Genomic DNA, 12,048 nt, shown 5'->3' with positions numbered 1-12,048 from the left:
CGAAATTTTTTTTCCTCTTTTTCGGCCCCTCCTGACCCGAATTGGCTAGAAATAAAGCCAAAAATGATGTTTTCTAATTGTTCAAACTTTTTTACTATTTTTTTGGGAATTCTCTAGCTTGGCTCATGCTGGAGCGAAAATCAGAACACAATTTTTTGTTTTCCACTTTTTCGGGCCTTCCGAACCCGATTTGGCTAGAAATGAAGCCAAAATGACACTATCTAAATTTTAGATTTTTTTTTTTTTGAATTCTCTAGCTCATGTCGGGTTGGAACGAAAATCGGAACAAATTTTTTTAATAAAGAACTGAGCAAATCTAAACAACAACAAAAAGAAATTCTAGGGTTACATGTCTGAGAGCAGTTATGAGAATAACAGGAAGCGGGAAAATGAAGAACAAAATCTGCCCATCCAAGCCTCTTCAAAACCATTAGTATTAACATCAAAATAATAGTTTGTGTGCTCTGAAGATGTAAAAGCATTTGTATTACCCCCATGATAGGCATTGAGAAGATAAAATGCATAGAAAATTGGAACCACATCAGTTAGCATTCTTAGATTGAGTATTAATTATGGTAGGAATATCCTCCAAAATAATTAAAACAGAGAAAGGCATAAGGTCTTTAGATCATATATCTCCTCCATTAAATTGTATCCAATAAACCAAGGAAAAGAGAAAAAACTAAAAGAAATTTGCAATGGACAAGGATATGAAAATATATGCATGCCAGATATGGAAATCATTCACACAAGTCAAAATATCAAGGTTTGGAGCTCAAGAGTGGCACCAAGAGGCTATGTACAATCAACCAAAGGGCTGACATGTAGAATGCATGAACATAAGGGCAAGTGAGAACATATGATATACGAATGCAAGGGCATTTGAGGTACATGAACATGTGAGCATAGAATATAATCTATCCTAAGTGATGACAAATGAATGCATAGATATGCGAGCATGTGACCGCATAAAGTCTGCCCTATAAGATGACATGTGAAATGCATAGGCATGTGAGCAATTTTTGTTAGAAAATAACATTAAAGAGTACAACTAAGCATGTGATTGCATCGCAATGGCTAGGAATGTAAATTGCATTCTTGATTTAAATACAACTAACCTCATTCCAAAGCATAGAATAACAAGTTCGATTAGCATTTTTCTTTTCTACGCATTTTTGTCATACAAAAAGACGCAAAGAGACAACAATGGGGCACGAAGGTTATATGCTTACAAATGGATAACTTATGAATTTGACATTTGACAAATTTTAGAAACATGTGAACATGTACAATCAATCTAAAGGATGACAAGTAGAATGCATAAACATATGGGCAAGTGAGAACATCTTATATATACCCTATACCCTAAAGCCATAAATAGGGGTGGCTAAATCTAACACAGACCGCAAACTCGACACAACTAACCCATTTGTAAACAGATCATGGATTGAGACTAAACGAGTTTAGATCATATTCAGATCAACACGGCTAATCCATTTAATGCATGGATCGTGTTCATGTTCAACATGTCATGGGCTGAGGCTAAGTAAGGATGTATGATATATGAATGCATGGGCATGTGAGGTGCATGAACATGTGAGCATAGAGTATAATATTTCCTAACTGATGGCATATGAATGCATGGATATGTGAGCACATATAGTCTACCCTATGAGATGACATGCATAATGCAAGGGCATTTGAGCGATTTATCCTAGAAAGTAACATTAAAGAGTACAGTTATATGATATATGAATGAATGGGCATGTGATATGCACGAACATGTGAGTATAGAATATAATCTATCCTATGTGATGACAAATGAAGGCATGGATATGTGAGCATGTGACCACATATAATCTACCCTATGAGATGACATGTGAAATGCATTGGTATGTGACCAATTTGTGCTAGAAAATAACATTAAGGAGTATAGCTAAGCATGTGATTGCATGGAAATGGCTAGGAAAGTAAAATGCATTCTTGATCAATTACAACTAATCTCATTCTAATGTAACAAGTTTGATTAGCAATTTTTCCATTTTACGCTTTTTTCTCATACAAAAAGACAGAGACAACAATGGGATATAATGGTTGTATGCTTACAAAGTGATAACTTAAGAATTTGACATTTGACAATCTTTTTTTTTCACAAGTAATCATTTGACAAATTTTAGAAGCGTGTGAACATGTACAATCAACCTAAAGGATGACAAGTAGAATACATAAACATATAGGTAAGTGAGAACATATGATACATGAATGCATGTTCATGTGAACATAAAATACAATCTATCCAAAGTGATGACAAATGAATGCATTGGTGTATGGATCTAAAACCCTGAATACTAAACCCTAAACCCTAAACCCTAACTGACTAAACTAACTTCCAGCTGGCTACACAGATCTAATGGTCTAACAAACTGTTAAGCACATGGCTTCTAACTAATCAACAATTAAGCAAATGACACAATCAATTAATTAGCACGTGATTCTAACCTTCAATTACAAAGATGATACAAAACTTTACTAATAAACTGCCTCTTATAATAAGCTGCTGGTGTCTAGTACCAAGTGTTGATGCTGCACTGTTGCTGTTACTGGTGCTTACTCATACAAAACTTTACTTACTCATGCTTACTGGTGCTGCATACATGATGCACTAACTGGATCATATGCATTAAGTTTAGCTACTTCCCATAGTTTCCTAACAGGGAGAACAGTCAATACCTAGGCTTGCTTGGATAGTACCCTGCGAGGAAAAAAACCACTAGGAGTCAAAACTTAGGGTTGACTGGAGTCAGCACCAAACCATGGACTCAATTTCAAAAGAAACTTTATTCATCAAAATAATCTCCCTTTCTTGGGGTACATACTTGGCTTACATAGACTATTATATTCTAATTCATCATAAAGTGACACAATACATGGAACTCATTACATAACAAATAACAATAAAATTAAAAATAGGCATCATTCATATAGAGATATTACCAATGGCACCATTAAGTATCCATATTAAAGAAAGTAACATTAAGTCTAGAAATGTAATCCATACCATACTTAGACGCCATCGGCCACCAGTTGCCAACCATCTTTTGCCACCAACCACTGGCCACCAACTGTCACAAGGTCCACCTAATTCGTAGCAGGCCATCATCACCTGCTTGATGCCAACCATCATACCACCCAACAGTTGGCCTGCCTGTTGTCATTAATCGTTGACCATGAAGAGTACAAGTGACCTAATTGGTTTCCCAGACACCTAATACTCATCTCTTTATTTCAATACAATTCTAGAAATGATACCAAACAAAATCGAATTATGATTGTAACACATTTGATATCACATTAAAGATATTTTGATTACCCAGACTGAGCGAACTCCTGCATAACAACTGCAGTTTCCCTTACAAGTTGCATAACAGGAATTCGTTCCTACAAGCTTGACATTTGCACACAAGTTATAATCTTCACAGAATAGAAAAGAATTGTAAGCGATGTAGAATACACAGTAAGGAATTCAATCCTTCCACTCCAATATGTTGCATTGATTTAGCAAAGTATATATAGAGGCAAGGAAAAAAACACAACCAAATGCTATAATTGAAACCAAAACCATGGTAACTATGTCCAAGAATAATTGGAAAGAAGTGTGAGGTCACATGATTCAAGAACCGTCGAGTGCATGTATAACTATTTACCAAACCAAAAAACAACAAAACTGGTTTCATGTGTTTTTGGCATAAACTAATATTGTGTTTTCAGGTATTTGGCATGTCAAAAAATTTTAGTCAACTGAAAATTACAGTAACATTTACACTTTTTTTTTAATAAATCAAAATCATTTACACCTTTAAAAAACATAAATGGTTTTCTGAAAAAAAGACTTGCGTTTACCCCTACCATCCTTATCCCTTCTCACTCCACATATTTCCAAACTTAAAAGGCAAAGAAGTGTTCTATGTAGCCAAAAATTCACCATATATTTCCAAACATAATGTATTCAGGGCAGTTGAAATTAGTAAAGCTTTTATGACTATCAATTGTATCCAGATTGTGCACCTTCATTCATGCTAGGTTAGTTGATTTTTTCTTTTTAGTTGACATCGTAAATACCAATTAGTCCACAGAAAAATGATGCCTAAGATCAAATAAAACTGAATAAAAATGTCAAAAAAGCAATGAATAAGTTTATCCAAAAAAGAAAACACTACGCATAAGACTTTCACCTACACATAAATCAACCATAATAACTTCGAATTTCAATACCTAGCAGGAATCAGTCAAACTCATTAGGCCAAGTGTTGGAACACGTGCAACATTACCTCAAGAAGTCACAACATAGGATTGTCATCAAGGTTAAAAGGACTGGATATTGCTTTTTACTTTTCCAAGACACCAAGCAGTCAACTGGAATAGGATCATACCTTGTAAGGCATGGCAGGAAAAAAAAAGAAAAAAGAAAACCAAATCAAGCAAATAGAACGTAAAGAAACCTGATAATGTCATCCAACCTCCTTTGTCTAGGAAGAATGGGGAAAAGTTTAAGAATCATAAGCTGAACTTGGCAATTCCAGCTTTTCTCATCATCAACACCAAAAAATTGGAAGGTTGGCAATTGATGAACATGATTAAGATCAGCATTTAATATTTTTTTAAGATGGAGCACAACTGATAAATCCTTCAAGAAATATACTCACTATTAGATATATAATAAATTTTTCTAGTAGTCTTTTCTTAAACCTATTAAAAAGTTACATGTAACAGAATGAGTATGCTTATGTAACTTATCAAAACCAAAAAAAAAAGAGTATGCTCATGTATTATCCCTAAAATTATTTGTTTCATTTAACTATATTGCTAAGTAATTGGTTTCATTTCTTTATGTATTAGCCTAGAATTACAAGTCCCATGCAAGTGAACTGTTAGACTATTTCACCTGGGTTACAAACTGTGATCTGATCACAGGTACATTTTTCCGTCACAATTCTTCAAGACCTGGCACACGGAAAAGATAAATGCCATCTCATGAACATGCATAGACCAGCGCTACCCACACACCGGCACTGAACTTTCAGCTTCAGGGAATAAACTTCAAAACAAAGGAACTGTGAGTAGCATGCCATATGGAGAATGGTGATGTAGACACGTTCTCCCAAAAATCTTTAAGCGTGCAATCACATGACCAGTTTATATCCACTTGAAAAACAGTTTATAAATGTGACATTTATGCAAGGTATTTGGAATATCAACCCAAAACCAAGACCACTTCACATCAAGTGTAAGACCATCCACATGCTTAGTGAGCAAGGAAAACAAAGCTTACCTGAATTTCTTGTCAGTGCCAATTATTCCAATCCCAATGTTGATGCTCGAAATTTGTCCTTCAAATCTGATAAAAATAAATCCAACTAATTAGAAAAATCAAAACACATCACCTTAAAGTCTACAGGAGATTGGGACCGAACATAATATCTTAATAATTAGCAAAGTCCTGCAGTGTTTTTGACTGTTAGGTTGGTATGCTACTCCCTCAAGCGTTAAAATATTTTCTACGTTTCTGTAATTATCAGCAAAGCAACCATATACATGACCTTCTTAACTAATTTTTAGGTACGAAAATATAAATTGTTAATAGTAGAAAATCTAAGTTACATTATCCTTTCCTTCTCCATATATGTGAAGAAATCATACACTCATCTAAACTCCTTTGGAAATACAGTAAGAAAACAGAAAATAAAGAGAATTCCTAAATGAAAGACAGATTATATAAAACAGTTTATAAATGTGACATTTATGCAAGGTACTAGGAATATCAACCCAAACCAAGACCAATTCACGTCAAATGTAAGACCATCCACATGCTTAGTGATGAAGTAAAACAAAGCTTACCTGAATTTCTTGTCAGCGCTAGTTATGCCAAAGTAATAGAAGAAACGATGTAATTTTACTTTCATCTCCGAATAATAAACAGAGGATATACAGTAATAGGCCCACAATAAACCACTCCATAGACAAAGGATATATAGTAATAGACTCACCAGTTTGCTGCTCCAGTTCAGACAGGTTAAAAATTTAATCCTATCAATTAATCTACATTAAATTGATCACCCACTACAATGTGAAGGAATGCAACATATATTTGATTAATAATATCTCTTCAAAGACATGGCAGGCAAGAAGAGAAAGCAGCACGCTAATCTACTTGAGCTAAATATCATCAATTTCAGCTGGGGTTAGTTCTCTACAAAAAGCAAGTACAACAAAACTAATATGAATAAAAAGCTACAAAAGAAACTTCAAAATAAGAGAATCATAAAAGTCTAGGAATGATAAGAAAATCAGAGTTTAACGAGGACAGTATCAATAATAAGTAGAGGAAACATAAATGATAAATTTTTATGGGAAGGAGACTAATTCAAGACGATATCAAGGAAAAGGAGTTTTATGTTGCCATTCTGAAATTAGTAATGACAAAGTAGAAGCATTTCATCATCATTCTAAATTAGTTTTTTTATTGGAAAGCCAAACCATGTGAATTTTAAAACCACAATCTCTGTCCCACTATTGAGGGAGATGTGCTAATTGAGCTAGAGCCCATTGGTGAAATTAGGTGGTATGCTTACCAAAAATTAACTAATGATATGAATATTTCTAGTCATGTCCATAGATTATATATGCTTTTTTAAGGTATGCCAAGATTATATACCAACATGTGCATACTGTTACAAAAAATCATGAATGGTCCAGAGCTTCAGAAAAATTTGTGATGTTCTATCAGCAAGCTGTAGACATGTATTAGCCTAGCATTACAAGTCCCATGCAAGTGAACTGTTAGACTATTTTACCGGGAGATTTAATTACAAATGTTTCATCAGAACTCATGAAACAAAAGAGAAGCTGCGCTGCATAATTACTTGGAGACTGAGAAAGTTGTCGCCATTGCAATATGACAACAGACATGACCAAAGGCTTATGAAAAAAAAAAAAAGATTGATGAGCATAACATTTGTATAAAGGAGCATACGAGTAACAAAATATGAATACTGATACCCAAAAAAAGCATGATATTATAGACAAGCCCTAGTTAAGAGGATCTCTATTCTTTTCTGTTGTGAAAAAAAATTCTTCAACAATTAACCTTGCACATGGCTTCTAATTAATCAACAATTAAGCACATGACACAATCAATTAATAAGCACGTAATTCTAACCTTCAATTACAAAGATGATACAAAACTTTACTAATAAACTACCTCTTATAATAAGCTGCTGGTGTCTAGTACCAAGTGTTAATGCTGCACTGTTGTTGTTACTGGTGCTTACTGATGCAAAACTATACTTACTCATGCTTACTGGTGCTGCATACAAGATGACGCACTAGCTGGATCATATGCATTAAGTCAAGCTACTTCTCATAGGTTCCTAACATGGAGAACAGTCAATACCTAGGCTTGCTTGGATGGCACCAAGCAAGGAAAATAACCACTAGGAGTCAACACTTAGGGCTGGCTGGAGTCGGCACCAAACCATGGACTCAATTTCAAAAGAAACTTTATTCATCAAAATAATCTCCCTTGCTTGGGGTACATACTTGGCTTATATAGATAATATTCTAATTCATCATAAAGTGACACAATACATGGAACTCATTACATAACAAATAACAATAAAATTAAAAATAGGTATCATTCATATAGAGATATTAACAATGGCACCATTAAGCATTCATATTAAAGAAAGTCACATTAAGTCCACAAATGTACTCCATACCATACTTAGGCGCCCATTGGCCACCAGTTGCCAACCATTAGTGCCACCAACCACTGACCACCAACTGTCACATGGTCCACCTGATTCCAAGCAGGCCATCATTACATACTGGTTGCCAACCATTGGCTACCAGCCAACACTTGGCCTGCCTGTTGCCATCAATCATTGACCACAAAGAGTCCAGGTGACTTAATGAGGTCAAATAATTTTTCCAGACACCTAATACTCATCTCTCCATTTCAATACAATTCTAGAAATGATACCAACCAAAATCAAATTATGATTGTAACTCGTTTGATATCATATTAAAGATATTTTGATTACCCAGACTGAGTGAACCCCTAGATAACAACTGCAGTTTCCCATACAAGTTGCGTAACAGGAATTGGTACCTACAAGCATGACATTTGCACACAAGTTATAATCTTCACAGTATAGAAAAGAATTGTAAGTGATATAGAATACACAGTAAGGAATTAAATCCTTCCACTCCAATATGTTGCATTGACTTAGCAAAGTATATAGAGGCAAGGAAAGAAACACAACCAAATGCTATAATTGAAACCAAAACCATGGTAACTATGTCCAAGAAACCTCATAATGACAAATCATCATGACCCAAATAAGATATAATCTATAATGTATATAAAAGCATAGTCTTTGACTTTTGTTAATTTCTTTAGATGACACAAATTTTGAAAGCCCAAATTTTTCTCTGTAATTTATGTTTTTCAAATCAGTTTAAATTCAATAAAGATTCCATATAAACCTAATATATTTACACCCTATATTTGAATATTGCCACATTATAGTTTCTATAAATAATAGAATAAATATTTCTATATGCAAACACAATCACATTAACAGTCATAATTACAAGATTCTATATTTATAAATAAATAAATATATCATATTTGTTGAATTTTCTCGTGCATTGCATAGGTTACCCACTAGTTGTGTATGTTCACGAGTGGCATAAGAGGTTTAATACTTCAAAACCAAAATACTAGTCAGCTGTATGCCTAAGGCAGTAGATTAACAGGGAACAGACTAATGATAAAGTAGTTTATAAGAGCTTGCATCAAGATGATAAACATATGTCATACCACAACTTAGCAAAATATTGGAAAGGAGACTGCATAACTTTACACGATCTATAATATTATTCTGCCTGCTTCCTACTTTTTCGAACCAAAACTTGAAAATCTGGACCCATACCACTGCAGAAAGACTTTGCATAGACTTTAAAATTAGGCAACAGAAACTGAATAATAAACAGAGGATAGTAATAGGCCCAAAACAAACCACTCCATAGACTGAGGTAGAAGTAGTAATAATGTCTATATGCTTGTTTAGGAGCTATACTTTTCTTTCTTTCTTTCTTTTTTTAATAAGTAAAACTTTATTAAAAATATGCACACAAGAAGTACACGCAAGTGAAATCAGGGAAATTACAATCATCAAGAAACTTGAACAAATTAGAGCTTGAATGATATGATAAAGCAGTCATCCATTCACATAAGGAATACAATAGAAGCAGCTTAAAACCTGTCGTGGGCCATTCTAACCATTCAAATGCTCTATTGTTCCGCTCTCTCCGTATAGCCCACATTAAACCAAATGGTACAGCTCTGCTAATTAACTAAACTAGTTCTGTCATCTGGCCTCCCCAGGGATGGCACAGAATTTTCACGCAACTCCCGACGCAAAATTCAACCAAGAGATAAGTGTTTGAGAAAAGAACAAAAGGCTACAACTGACAAAATATGTCACAATGTTAACAAAGGTCCAATACAATAATTCTAGAATCCAACCACCAAAACTAAAAGGTTGATTAGTTAACTGTTGATATGGCAGTACCATTGCATTAGCTGTAAATGCATCCTGGGTGGAAATTCCAACCCTTCACGTTTAAAATGAGCACATCATGCTAACAAATTCTATCTTGCACAAGAATAAAACATACTATGGTGGCTGCCATTTAAAGGAAAATCAACAACTTACTAGTGCTTATATGCACATTTGTACCTAACAAAAAAGTGTTTACCGCACATATCATGTAAATTAAATAGTCAACTAAAATTGACAAAACATACAAACGTCCTGAGTAACACAAATGTCTTCTCCTTAGTTCCTCTATTTAAAATATGCCATAAAGAAGCAAGCATGGAGAAACAAAAGGAATTTTTTTCCACTGACATGTAATCAAAGTAAAATGCACTTACACTGATGGCCTTCTTTTAAATAACCTAAGATCCCACACATCTTGAGGTATGAAACATGTGTTTATTAAATCCTGGAAGAAGAATAGGTGACATAAAAACACTTTCAGAATAAAAGCATGTACATTTTTGTAAGTCGACTCTATTATAGAAGGCAATGCCTAAATGCTTAGAAAAAAGGATAATGAAAAATGAAGTGTGAGAACACAGTCTAAGAGGATACAAGTTCTGGCACTCACATATGAAATTATGTTTTCAAGGTGCACCAAAGCAGCATCTACCTGCATGGAAATTAAAATGAATATTAAAGTGGCAGCTCAAACAAACAATTAGAAAAAGCTTGCAGGCAACGTTAGTAAATTTCCCAACATATATGATCATTAATAGGATTTATAATTTTGTGATACATAAAAAGTTTTCTTGCAAAAAAAGAGGAACTCAACCACACGAATCTGAAAGATTATTACATGATTAGGGAGAAGGCTTAACTTATAGAAAAATGCTCACACTTTCCAGCATCACTCTTATCCTTAGCACTGACAAGATCTATAGATATCGAGTCAATCTGAATAAACGACCCATCTGAAATAGGTTAGGGTTTAGCATATCCACAAAGAGCGAAGTCCCAAAGAAACATGTTAGGGTTTAGCACACCCACAAAGAGATCAAAAGTGAAGGTAAAAAAAACTCTATATGCAGTCATTTCACACATTAACCCTCTAGCAATATACAGTTACATAAAGTAATTGGGTAATAAATTTAAAACCCTAGTTTTCCATAAAATAACAAACATGTAGACGTTTTCAGTCTCTAATTCCATTCTCAAACAATCCAACCAATCCACAAAAGGTTCAAAGTAAACCATAAATTAAAACCCATATAAATAACAAAGCACACATTAGGGTTTTGTCCGTATAAAAGTTAGATATATCCCCCACACATTGAAAGAATCAACTTGTTATACCCAAAAAAAAAAAAAATCAAAATAACACATGAAAATAGTACAAAAGTGTTCAAATTCATCCCCAAAACAAAACCCAGATAGGAAAACCCAAATCAACTGAGAGAGAGTGAGAGAGAGAGAGAGAGAGAGAAATAGATCTTACAAAACCACACATTGAGAAAAGTTTAGTCAAATACCACAAACCCAGAAAAGTTTAGTTTCTCAAATCAAATAACAAAAGCGAGAAATTGCTGGTGTGTGGATCAGACCGAAGAGAAGGGAGAGCGGAGAGAATGTTGAGATAGATCGAGGCCGTTGGATGAAGAGACAGAGACACGAAGAGAATGATCAGACGGCCGAGAAGAAGAGGTGGAGATTGGGAGAGTTTAGGGTTTCGGAGAGAAGGGAGAGCGAAGAGAACGTTGAGAGAGAGAGAGAGAGAGAGAGAGAGAGAGAGAGAGAGAGAGAGAGAGACCTCTGCTCTGGGATTTGTGAGGAGAGAGAGAGAATGAGAGACAGCTGTTGGGGTTTTTACTTTTTACAAATCTGATACGTGGAGAGATAGGGTGAGAGAGCCGTTGGGATGTGTGCATTTAAATTCATTAATTTCGGCTTTTTTACAAAAACTGCCACTGTATTTGCTTGTTTTCTTTTTCTTTGTATTCCACATCCTAGTTTTACAAAATTCTTCCCTTTTTTTATACAAAATTCTTCATTCTTTTTTTTTTTTTTTCCAAAAAGGTAATAATTTATATTTATCATAATTCAGAATTGCTGCATTTCCAATTATAAAATTACCTAAGGGGCATGATGAGATTACATATAAAATTATTTCACCAAAAAAATGTCAAATTATAAATAATGAAAATTATTACCTTCTAGGGAAAAAAAATAGAGGGAAATTAGACTTAACTCACTTGTGGTTAGGCCGGTTTTGTTACTTAACTCACATATAGAGCCTTCTATTATGCAACCTTAATCCACCTTACGCCATTCCATTTGTAAACCTCTTTCTTTTTTTTTCTTTTTTTAAGGAAACTAATAACTTTACATTAGATGGTTGATAAACAGAATAGCCAAAAATTATACAAAGACAACACAAAAGCAT

The 12,048-nt window shown here is 34.2% G+C and overlaps 1 long non-coding RNA gene across 6 annotated transcripts; it reads right to left on the bottom strand.

The window, feature by feature from the left end:
* Positions 1-390: 390 nt before the first annotated feature.
* On the bottom strand, positions 391-11,679 carry LOC136066820 (uncharacterized). Of its 6 annotated transcripts, none has more exons than XR_010628319.1 (4): positions 10,237-11,679; positions 4,500-10,071; positions 3,059-4,413; positions 391-2,752 (listed from the first exon to the last, which is right to left on the bottom strand). It is a non-coding gene; the product is annotated as an uncharacterized LOC136066820 (long non-coding RNA). The 6 variants fall into 6 exon arrangements; XR_010628321.1 differs by having other exon boundaries at positions 3,059-4,684; positions 4,943-10,071; XR_010628320.1 differs by having other exon boundaries at positions 3,059-5,095; positions 5,330-10,071.
* Positions 11,680-12,048: the final 369 nt, after the last annotated feature.

The sequence above is a fragment of the Quercus suber genome, unplaced genomic scaffold, assembly GCF_002906115.3.
Source record: "Quercus suber isolate HL8 unplaced genomic scaffold, Cork oak 2.0 scaffold_48, whole genome shotgun sequence".
Taxonomy (NCBI): Eukaryota; Viridiplantae; Streptophyta; class Magnoliopsida; order Fagales; family Fagaceae; genus Quercus; species Quercus suber.
Note: the sequence above shows the minus strand (reverse complement) of the source record. Positions and strands in the feature narration are given on the sequence as shown.